Source organism: Lissotriton vulgaris, chromosome 4_1, assembly GCF_964263255.1.
Source record: "Lissotriton vulgaris chromosome 4_1, aLisVul1.2, whole genome shotgun sequence".
Taxonomy (NCBI): Eukaryota; Metazoa; Chordata; class Amphibia; order Caudata; family Salamandridae; genus Lissotriton; species Lissotriton vulgaris.
In genome coordinates, this window is record NC_141691.1 from 967,793,851 (window position 1) to 967,806,425 (window position 12,575).

Sequence of the window (12,575 nt, forward strand, 5' to 3'; positions counted from 1 at the left end):
TTGTAGACATAAGGACTTGGAATATAGCTGAGGTCAATAATCAACTGGGGAATATGGAATGGCTGGACATTATAAAAACATCACAGCTGATATGTTTACAAGAAACATGGTATTATGGGAGTTTTCATATCAATGGTTATACTTCCATTATCACACCAGCCACATCTCCAAATAGTGGAAGGGCAAAGGGAGGTCTAGTCGTATTAATTTCCACAATAGCCCCACTAACCCTAAATAATTTCTATATTGGAACACCCTCTTTCAGATGCTTCATATTTTTAAATATAAAAAGTAGGGTGGTTGTAGATTTGACGAAAGAGCTCTAAATTTTTGCAAGTGCTATTGAGGCTACTTGTAACTACATCTGGGGAGCAGACATCAACACAAGCAAATGCCAGGTAACAGCAGGAGAAGCCTGTGGGTGCATGGGTAAATCCAGGAATAGTCAACTTCATTTCTTACATTACCCTATTGGGGAGCTGAGAAATGAAATCATTTTCAAATGAAATCTGGAGCTGATTAAACACCTGCCCAGTATTGAAAGAATCCAGATTCCAAACTTTTAGAGGAATGGCCATAGTTCAAATTATGGACCACATCTTGTTATCTGAAAATTGCATGGGGCTGTTCAACGCATTCAGTGTTGAACCTAGTACCTTTAGTGATCACCAACGGCTAGTACTCACACTTAGGGGTCGATTAGGATCACGGACGGAAACGTGTTCCGTCCGCCGAGGAAGGTGGCAAGATACTCCGGACGTGGCCGCGGAAAAACCGCAATAGCGATTAGGATCAAATGTGACCGAAACGCCGACCGCGGCGGACGGAGCACAACAATCTCCATCCGCGGCGGTCGAAGTACACCTGAGGCCGCGGCATGCGGACGGAACCTACAAAACACCGACCGCCGCGTACGCACATGACCAGGAGAACAACAACCTCCCCCGCTATACCTGCGTACTGTCCGTGTCCGCAATTAGGATAACTCCGCAAGTACCCCGGTAGCCACCGCGATCCACGTCCGCGGCGGTAGCAATGCTAGGAGAAACGGTGCACCACAGCGAAAGTCCAACATCCCTACAGTCAAACCAATGGCATACATACCGACAGAATCAATCACCAAACACAGGAAAATGGACGCCCACCCACCTGACACATCTAAACCAAACACAATACACAATGACCCACCCCCAAGAACTGCATAAACCACACCTGAGAACACACCCACCTATCACCTGACTGCCAATCAACATTCACACAGGGCCAACACACAGACTATAAATTAACTCCCACCCACTCCAGAAATCCTCTGCATCACAGCATAGCTGCTAGCAGGAGACAACACTTGGCCAACAGCAAACTATTTAATTCATACACATAACCCACACCCAAACACACCCTGCACACAAACACCCACCACACCATACCCAAACACCACACACCAGGCCCTCCGAAATCCACACAAACACACACCCCGAGCACCATGGCACCCAAGAAGAATCCGAAATTCACCGACACCGAGCTCAAGGTAATGGTCGATGAGATCATTCGTGTGGAACCCCACATCTTTGGTTCCCTAGTGCAGCAGACGAGCATAGCTCGGAAGAACAGCCTGTGGGACCGGATCGTCACCAGAGTCAATGCCTCCGGGAGCGTCCCGAGGACCAAGCATGACATCCAGAGGCGGTGGCACGACCTTAAGACCCGGGTGAAGTCCATTAGAGCCAGGAACTTCCTCCGGGCCAACCACACAGGCGGTGGAACCCCCCCGGAGCCCCTACCATACACCGAGTGGGAGGAGAAGGTGCTGACCATCCTGCACCCTGAGACCATCGATGGACTTACTGATGGAGAAGAGGCTGGTAAGTACCAACCAAGCACCACAAACACAACAACACGGTGTGCCACACACAACTCTGAAGACACATCTCACATACCCCAGCCTTGCATGCAGTCCACATACTCACCAACCTCCAAAGCGCTCCTACAGGCCCCCATGTCCATAGAGAGGGTGGTGGTGGCTGGCTGGGGTGTGTGAGGGGACGGAACTACAACTCCCAACAGGCCCCCATGTCCATGGAGAGGGTGGTGGTGGCTGGCTGGGGTGTGTGAGGGGTCACTAGTCCTACTCCCAACAGGCCCCCATGTCCATAGAGAGGGTGGTGGTGGCTGCTGGGGTGTGTGAGGGGACGGAACTACAACTCCCAACAGGCCCCCATGTCCATGGAGAGGGTGGTGGTGGCTGGCTGGGGTGTGTGAGGGGTCACTAGTCCTACTCCCAACAGGCCCCCATGTCCATAGAGAGGGTGGTGGTGGTGGGTGGGGTGTGTGAGGGGTCACTAGTCCTACTCCCAACAGGCCCCCATGTCCATGGAGAGGGTGGTGGTGGCTGGCTGGGGTGTGTGCCAATGCCGACTGAATGTCAAACAGAAATAAATGTACACGTTTAGGCAACATGACTCATCCTCACATTTTTGTTTTGCAGGGGATCCTAATCTGACTGCTGTAATTGACACCAGGCCTCCAGCATCCCCACACTCTGAACTTTCAGGGGACGATTGTGCAGCCACCTCCGGGGCAGAGGATGGTGCCGGATCAAGCAGCCAGCCAGGGACCTCTGGCACGCAGGTCACACCTGCACCAACAACCACAACGGGCTCTGGCATCACCACAACACCGGCTACTGTGACCTGCACAGCTACCTCCAGCACCACCTCTACCACCACTACTACCACCACTTCTGCCCCTGCCACCCTGCCCAACCCACCGGCCAACGCTGGGGCCGCGCCATCCCAGCCACGCACGGAGAGACTGAGGCAAACCACCAATGCAAGGGCAGATCCTGCAGCCAGGAGCACGGCGGAAAGAAGGCCTGATGACACTACACTCAATGCTGTGCAACAGTGTCTTGAAGCACTAGTCCGGGTGGAGGCGGGCTATGCACGTAGCCAGGCACATGCAGACCGGGCCCACCAGGACTTTGTGGACAACACCGCGATGTTGGGGGCCATCGAGAGGCGGCTTGGCCAACTCGTGGACATTTTCAGCACGAGGGCATCCGCCAACACCACCCACCACACCCCCCCTCAAACAACGGCACCGGCCACAACACCGCCACCGCCACCTGCGCCCCTGCCGGCGGATGTGGTACCGGATCAGCCTGCGCCCCCAGCTGACTCCGTCCCGACACAAAGACGGAGGGGCCGTCCGAGGCAGGAAGTGGGCGAGAGCAGTGTCGGAGCTACTGCCACACGCTCCAACAGGAGCCGACATTGACTCATTGGAGTACCTGAGCCTGCCATCCATCCAGGCAACTATCCGGTCCCACCTGGCACAGGCCTGCTGCACTAGGCACACACCACCCTATGTGGTGTCTGCACGGACATCTCATCTTCCATTACCTTGGACTGTCACTCCCCCACCCCTTCACTCCTTTGTAAATATGCACCTACACCTATGCACAATCTGAAAATAAATACCACTTACTCACTCAATGATGTGTTGCCTCCATGTTTATTCACATGATTGCATCAGAAACAGACGTAACCAGGTTCAGGGATCCAACTGGTACATAATCATGCCGCAAGGGAGTGACCTAGGGAAACATAGAAATCGCAAACAGACGTTAGGAAACACCATCACACTCATCCCAACTCACTGCAGTGCAACTTACAACAAACCACACACATCACTACACGAATGGATGACACTACACACATCATGGAGAAGTGCATGTACACATAAATGAAGACACACACACACATGCATACATCACATAACAAAACACATAGATGATGCCCAACACAATGACACAAGAGCAGCAAACCTACACAGGGCATACACAAGCAGCACAAGAGGGGCACACTCACAATCAAGGGAAGTAGCGTTCAATGAGCTGGCGCCTCTGGTCCACACCTTCCTCCTCACCACTATCCTCATCAGTCGACATGGGTGGGTCGGGAGGGCGAGGAACTTGCTGTTCATCTGGGTCCAAGATCAGTTCAATGTTATTGCGCACAGCCAGGTTGTGGAGCATGCAGCAGGCAATCACAATCTTGCATACTTTGCCTGGTGCGTAAGGCAGGGCCCCTCCAGTCTTATCCAGGCACCAAAACCTAGACTTAAGCAGGCCAAATGTTCGTTCCACCACTCGACGTGTCCTACCATGGGCATCGTTGTATCGCATTTCTCCAGCTGTGGTGGGATTGCGAATTGGACTTAGAAGCCAAGGCCTGTTTGGGTAAGCCGAGTTGCCTGTGTATGTGGAAATTAGAGAGAGAGAGAGAAACATCACTACCTGAACATGTGGCCACACCAAGCCACCCAGATATCACTCCTGTCACCACAGCATACTCACCAACAAGCCAGGCTTGTGCCGGACGCAGATTTGCCATCAGTTGGGGGACAATGCTGCTCCGCATGATGTGGGCGTCATGTGCAGAGCCAGGAAATCTTGCAGACACCTGTGAGATAATGTTGTTGGCCTGGCACACCACCTGCACGTTAAGGGAGTGGAAGTGCTTCCGATTCCGAAACACCTGCTCACGTGCCCGTGGTGGAATGATCGCAATATGCGTGCCATCAATTGAACCCACAACGTGTGGTATGCGACCCAGTGCATAAAAGTCTGCTTTGACCGCTGCCAACTCTGCCGCCTGTGGAAAATGTATGTAGTCATTCTTGTACAGCATCATGGCTGTCAGTACATCCCTAAGTACCGTGCTGAACATGGCCTGTGACATTCCCCCGGCATGTCCTATGGTGTACTGGAATGTGCCTGTTGCAAAAAAATGGAGTGCCGCCATCACCTTTTGGGTGGGTGAAATTGAGCCTGGATACGTTCTCCGCGGCTGCAGGTGAGGAGACAACTGGTTCACAAGCTCCAGCAATCGACGTCGATCAAGCCTGAATTTCCTGATCACCTCCTCGTCCACCATATCCTCCAGCACAGTGTATGGGCGATGGACATTTGGAGCCCTCCTGTGTGGGAGTAAATGGAATGGAAGTCAATTCACATACAACGCATGTCTGTGCAACTCACTCACATGGCACCGCACTCTATCCAACATGTAATAGGCAGTGTTCAATTAGCATATGTGTGACATCTCTGATTGTCACAACAACATGGATTGACGTAGCAATGTGCACCCACCAGCTACATGATGTGTTGCAACATGTGCAATGCACTCTGTCTCACCTCAACATCACTGCCAACAAGACATGTGACATGACCCAAAAGTGACGGTCATTAGTGGCACACCGATGGGCATGGTATTGATAAACATGGGATAGAGCATGAAGTGTGTAGTCACGCAATCACGCACACAACCCTCATCATGCAGCTGCAGACAATTAAACAAGGTGCATCGTCAGCTGACATGCACTCATTGACGCCGCCATGGCGGTGCACTGCTTCCGCTGTTTACGTCTGGTCATACGCGGCCCGCGTTCAACATTCCCATTGTCTGCACGTGCACAGACGGTCACGCTCACACACCGGCAACTGCATGTGCTAGACACCGGGACGGATGCATCATTTGCAACAAAGTTCTAACAGTGGCGCCACCATGGCGGGGCACGTATTCGGCGGGGGAGGTGGAGGCCAAAACATCCATAAGCTGATGTCCATGCACATGGCAGTTCATGACCTCCCTTACAGTGACATTGCATCAGCCAGCCTACACCGGCCGGCCCAGGCCTACCCATGACCGGCGTGCCAGGCCTAGCCCATGACCGCCGTTCCGGCCATGCCAACTACCGCCGCTTCAGGCCCCCTCCACTACCGCCGTTCCAGGCCCAGCCCATGACCGCCGTTCCGGCCATGCCAACTACCGCCGCTTCAGGCCCCCTCCACTACCGCCGTTCCAGGCCCAGCCCATGACCTGCCGTTCCGGCCATGCCAACTACCGCCGCTTCAGGCCCCCTCCACTACCGCCGTTCCAGGCCCAGCCCATAACCGCCGTTCCGGCCATGCCAACTACCGCCGCTTCAGGCCCCCTCCACTACCGCCGTGCCAGGCCCAGCCCATGACCGCCGTGCCAGGGCACGGCGGTAGTGGAGGGGGCCTGAAGCGGCGGAGACAACATCGTCATCATCTTCCGACAGTGTTGGTGAGTCAGCACTGTTGTCACAGACTGGGAGTGGGCAATCAACACCTTCAGTCGGGACACAGCACACAGGGCCCACCCTGCCGCCAACTGCACCATGTACTGTTCGTGCACGCAGGAGTAGGGGGAGCAGAGTGGCGTTCGGTGTCGGCACCCGCTGCCCCAGCCTCGGTGAGCCAAAATGCACTTTGTGCAGAGGCTGTTGATCTGCTGCGACAGCTGTGTGTGGGCCAGACCAATATGATTAATGCTTTCCAAGACCACGATAGGAAGTTGGGGCAGGTGGTGGCATTCATGGAAGGCATGCATGGTGATCTGGCTGGTGTACACAGGACACTGCAGTCATTGTCTAACAGTGTGTTGTCTGCCATTGTACAGTCGCATGGACTGGGTGGTACTTCTGTTCCACCATCTACAACTCTGGATGTGTCAGGGGGGAGTGATTTTTCTGACCAGGACTCTAATACAGGTTATTGCACTAGAAGCAGCGTCAGCCAGCACGTCAAGGCACGGAGGCCTCAGACCCCATCCCCTAGGTCAGGTAAATCTGTTCACAAGGACAACGTCAGATATACTGGAGTACACACACATGAAGCAAAAGAGGGGTTGGGTGTAATGGCTACGCATGCTGCACAGCCATCCCACACACAAGGTACTACCAGGCCAAGACTCACTCCCGCTTCCATTGACACTACCTTGTACGGGGACAGTGAGAAGACGAATACATCTCTTGAGGGCTCGCATACTCCCAGTGCCAGGGACACTAGGAAGGAAGGAGCCACTCCCAAGGGCAGGGAAAGCAGGAAGGATGTAGGCACTCCCAAGGGCAGGGAAAGCAGGAAGGAAGTAGGCACTCCCAAGGGCAGGGAGACTAGGCAGGAAGGAGCCACTCCCAAGGGCAGGGAAAGCAGGAAGGATGTAGGCACTCCCAAGGGCAGGGAGACTAGGCAGGAAGGAGCCACTCCCAAGGGCAGGGAAAGCAGGAAGGATGTAGGCACTCCCAAGGGCAGGGAAAGCAGGAAGGAAGTAGGCACTCCCAAGGGCAGGGAGACTAGGCAGGAAGGAGCCACTCCCAAGGGCAGGGAAAGCAGGAAGGAAGTAGGCACTCCCAAGGGCAGGGAGACTAGGAAGGAAGGAGCCACTCCCAAGGGCAGGGACAAGGACAGTCACAAGACAAACGCACCTAAGAGGAGCACGGACACTCCCAGGGGCAGGGACACACACGGGCAGAAGGGGTGTCCAGGGGATATGTACACCACAGACGACAAGTCTGCAGCCTGGAAGAGGGCACCATCCAGGGAACAGGGAAAGTCCGCAGACTACAGTACTCCTACGGAAATGGATCATCCAAGGCCCAAGGACTCTCCCATGAACAGTGGCGCTGTCAGGGACAGGCATACATCACCCATTGTTGCACTGAGGCAGCTGTTTTCTGGGTGTCTCCGCAGTGGAGTCACCCCTTACCTCCACTCCCATCAGAGCCCGTCAGGGACGGATGCAGGTGGACCCTGTAGTTGCATCCCCCATGACACATGTTGCAGAGGCCACAAGGCAGCCACACAGCAAACGACAAGCAGGCTCCAGCACGTCCCCAGAGAGCATCCCCCCCCAGCACATGCCCATCCCATGGTGGGTGAAATTGCTTCTCAGTCCGGTCCACTTGTGAGTCCTGTCCTGTCCAGGGTGCAGGCACATGTCCAAAAGAAGCGTAGACACACAGCATTGACACATGCCAAATCCGATGTCGGCCAATTGCAACTATCCCCCGCTCCCAGAGCCACCCTGCCTCCTGGACCATACAGCCCTGTGGCTCATCATTTCAGTGGTCACAGTGGCGCAGGTGCAGTTGACTCGCATGTGTCTGTTAGTGGCAGGGTATCAGTCGAGACATATCCTGTATCAGGTGCTGGCAGTGTATCTGGGTCTATGGGCCATGTGTCAGTCAGTCGGTCTGTGGCTGTGTCTCACACTCCTGTATCAGGTGCTGGCAGTGTATCTGGGTCTGTGGGCCATGTGTCAGTCAGTCGGTCTGTGGCTGTGTCTCACACTCCTGTATCAGGTGCTGGCAGTGTATCTGGGTCTATGGGCCATGTGTCAGTCAGTCGGTCTGTGGCTGTGTCTCACACTCCTGTATCAGGTGCTGGCAGTGTATCTGGGTCTATGGGCCATGTGTCAGTCACTCGGTCTGTGGCTGTGTCTCACACTCCTGTATCAGGTGCTGGCAGTGTATCTGGGTCTATAGGCCATGTGTCAGTCAGTCGGTCTGTGGCTGTGTCTCACACTCCTGTATCAGGTGCTGGCAGTGTATCTGGGTCTATGGGCCATGTGTCAGTCACTCGGTCTGTGGCTGTGTCTCACACTCCTGTATCAGGTGCTGGCAGTGTATCTGGGTGTATGGGCCATGTGTCAGTCACTCGGTCTGTGGCTGTGTCTCACACTCCTGTATCAGGTGCTGGCAGTGTATCTGGGTCTGTGGCTCACGTGTCAGTCACTACATCTGTGGCTGTGTGTCACACTCCGGTTTCTGGTGCTGGCAGTGTGTCCGATGCTGGAACTTCACGCAATCCACCTGATGGTGTGCTGTAAGTTGCTGTAGTGTGCCCTCTGATGTACTGCCTCTGATGTACCTGCTCTGGTGTCCACAATGCACTGTTGCTATCCTCATGCTGATGTACTGCCTCTGATGTACCTGCTCTGGTGTCCACACTGCCCTGTTGCTGCCCTGTTGCTATCCTCATGCTGATGTACTGCCTCTGATGTACCTGCTCTGGTGTCCACACTGCCCTGTTGCTGTTCAGATACTGCATTGTGCCCTCTCATGTGCTGCCTCTGATGGACGTTTTCAGTGCAATGGACTGTTGGAGCACTTGGCCCCTCTCATGTACTGCCTCTGATGGACCTGTGCCTTGCCATGGACTGTTGGTGCCCTTGGCCCCTCTCATGTGCTGCCTCTGATGGACGTTTTCAGTGCAATGGACTGTTGGAGCACTTGGCCCCTCTCATGTACTGCCTCTGATGGACCTGTGCCTTGCCATGGACTGTTGGTGCCCTTGGCCCCTCTCATGTGCTGCCTCTGATGGACGTTTTCAGTGCAATGGACTGTTGGAGCACTTGGCCCCTCTCATGTACTGCCTCTGATGGACCTGTGCCTTGCCATGGACTGTTGGTGCCCTTGGCCCCTCTCATGTACTGCCTCTGATGTACCTGCTCTGGTGTCCACACTGCCCTGTTGCTGCCCTGTTGCTATCCTCATACTGATGTACTGCCTCTGATGTACCTGCTCTGGTGTCCACAATGCCCTGTTGCTATCCTCATACTGATGTACTGCCTCTGATGTACCTGCTCTGGTGTCCACACTGCCCTGTTGCTATCCTCATACTGATGTACTGCCTCTGATGTACCTGCTCTGGTGTCCACACTGCCCTGTTGCTGCCCTGTTGCTATCCTCATGCTGATGTACTGCCTCTGATGTACCTGCTCTGGTGTCCACAATGCCCTGTTGCTATCCTCATACTGATGTACTGCCTCTGATGTACCTGCTCTGGTGTCCACACTGCCCTGTTGCTATCCTCATACTGATGTACTGCCTCTGATGTACCTGCTCTGGTGTCCACACTGCCCTGTTGCTGCCCTGTTGCTATCCTCATGCTGATGTACTGCCTCTGATGTTCCTGCTCTGGTGTCCACAATGCACTGTTGCTATCCTCATACTGATGTACTGCCTCTGATGTACCTGCTCTGGTGTCCACACTGCCCTGTTGCTGCCCTGTTGCTATCCTCATGCTGATGTACTGCCTCTGATGTCCCTTCTATGGTGTCCACAATGCACTGTTGCTATGGATCTATGATGTTACAACGCGTTATTTTACAACGCATGCTGTAACATCGCAACTTTTACAACGCAGGTTCCATTACAACGGATGTCATTACAACGCAGGATATTACATAGCAGATGGTATTACAACGCATACCATTACATCGTAAGTATAGGTAAGTATAATTTATTTAAAAAAATGAAATTAAGTTAATTTTATTAATTTTATTTTACTAATATGATTAAAATAATTTAAAAAATGTAATTAATATAATTTATTTAAATAAGTTTAATTTAATTTTAAATAGGAATTAATGTAATTTAATTAAATTAATATAATTTTATTAATTTAATTTAATAAATATAATAAAAGTAATTAATTAAATATAATTAATTTAATTACATTAATATAATTATATTAATCTTATCTTTATTTAAATAAGTTTAATTTAATTTTAAATAGGAATTAATGTAATTTAATTAAAATAATATAATTTTATTAATTTAATTTAATAAATGTAATAATAGTAATTATTTAAAGTTAATTAATTTAATTTAATAAATATAATTGTATTAATCTTAAAATTGTAATTAATTTCATTTAATAAATTTAATTAATTTTAATTTAATTAATTATTTTAATTTAATTAAAGTCGTACTTTAAAAAAAATAAACCCTAAAAATACCCCTGAACCCCAAAACCCAAACCCAGCCCTAAAACCTAAAAATACCCCTGTACCCCAAAACCCAAACCCTGCCCTGAAACCTAAAAACACCCCTGTACCCCAAAACCCAAACCCTGCCCTGAAACCTAAAAACACCCCTGTACCCCAAAACCCAAACCCTGCCCTGAAACCTAAAAACACCCCTGTACCCCAAAACCCAAACCCTGCCCTAAAACCTAAAAACACCCCTGTACCCCAAAACCCAAACCCTGCCCTGAAACCTAAAAACACCCCTGTACCCCAAAACCCAAACCCTGCCCTGAAACCTAAAAACACCCCTGTACCCCAAAACCCAAACCCTGCCCTAAAACCTAAAAACACTCCTGTACCCCAAAACTCAAACCCTGCCCTGAAACCTAAAAACACCCCTGTACCCCCAAACCCAAACCCTGCCCTGAAACCTAAAAACACCCCTGTACCCCAAAACCCAAACCCTGCCCTGAAACCTAAAACCACCCCTGTACCCCAAAACCCAAACCCTGCCCTGAAACCTAAAAACACCCCTGTACCCCAAAACCCAAACCCTGCCCTAAAACCTAAAAACACCCCTGTACCCCAAAACCCAAACCCTGCCCTAAAACCTAAAAACACCCCTGTACCCCAAAACCCAAACCCTGCCCTGAAACCTAAAAACACCCCTGTACCCCAAAACCCAAACCCTGCCCTAAAACCTAAAAACACCCCTGTACCCCAAAACCCAAACCCTGCCCTGAAACCTAAAAACACCCCTGTACCCCAAAACCCAAACCCTGCCCTGAAACCTAAAAACACCCCTGTACCCCAAAACCCAAACCCTGCCCTAAAACCTAAAAACACCCCTGTACCCCAAAACCCAAACCCTGCCCTAAAACCTAAAAACACCCCTGTACCCCAAAACCCAAACCCTGCCCTGAAACCTAAAAACACCCCTAAAACACCCCTGTACCCCAAAACCCAACCCCTGCCCTGAAACCTAAAAACACCCCTGTACCCCAAAACCCAACCCCTGCCCTGAAACCTAAAAACACCCCTGTACCCCAAAACCCAAACCCTGCCCTGAAACCTAAAAATACCCCTGTACCCCAAAACCCAAACCCTGCCCTGAAACCTAAAAACACCCCTGTACCCCAAAACCCAAACCCTGCCCTAAAACCTAAAAACACCCCTGTACCCCAAAACCCAAACCCTGCCCTGAAACCTAAAAACACCCCTGTACCCCAAAACCCAAACCCTGCCCTGAAACCTAAAAACACCCCTGTACCCCAAAACCCAAACCCTGCCCTAAAACCTAAAAACACCCCTGTACCCCAAAACCCAAACCCTGCCCTAAAACCTAAAAACACCCCTGTACCCCAAAACCCAAACCCTGCCCTGAAACCTAAAAACACCCCTGTACCCCAAAACCCAAACCCTGCCCTAAAACCTAAAAACACCCCTGTACCCCAAAACCCAAACCCTGCCCTAAAACCTAAAAACACCCCTGTACCCCAAAACCCAAACCCTGCCCTAAAACCTAAAAACACCCCTGTACCCCAAAACCCAAACCCTGCCCTAAAACCTAAAAACACCCCTGTACCCCAAAACCCAAACCCTGCCCTGAAACCTAAAAATACCCCTGTACCCCAAAACCCAACCCCTGCCCTGAAACCTAAAAACACTCCTGTACCCCAAAACCCAAACCCTGCCCTAAAACCTAAAATTACCCAAACACCCCAAAACATATACCTCAGTACCCCAAAACATATACTCCTATACTCATACTTATTTTAAAAATTACTTAAATAAATATATTTAATTTATAATATTAAAAAACATAAATAAATATATTTATTAATAATTAATATTAATTAAATTAATTAAATAAAATAAAATAAAATAAAAAAAAAATTAAATACTTACCAATACTTACGATGTAATGGTATGCGTTGTAATACCATCTGCTATTTAATA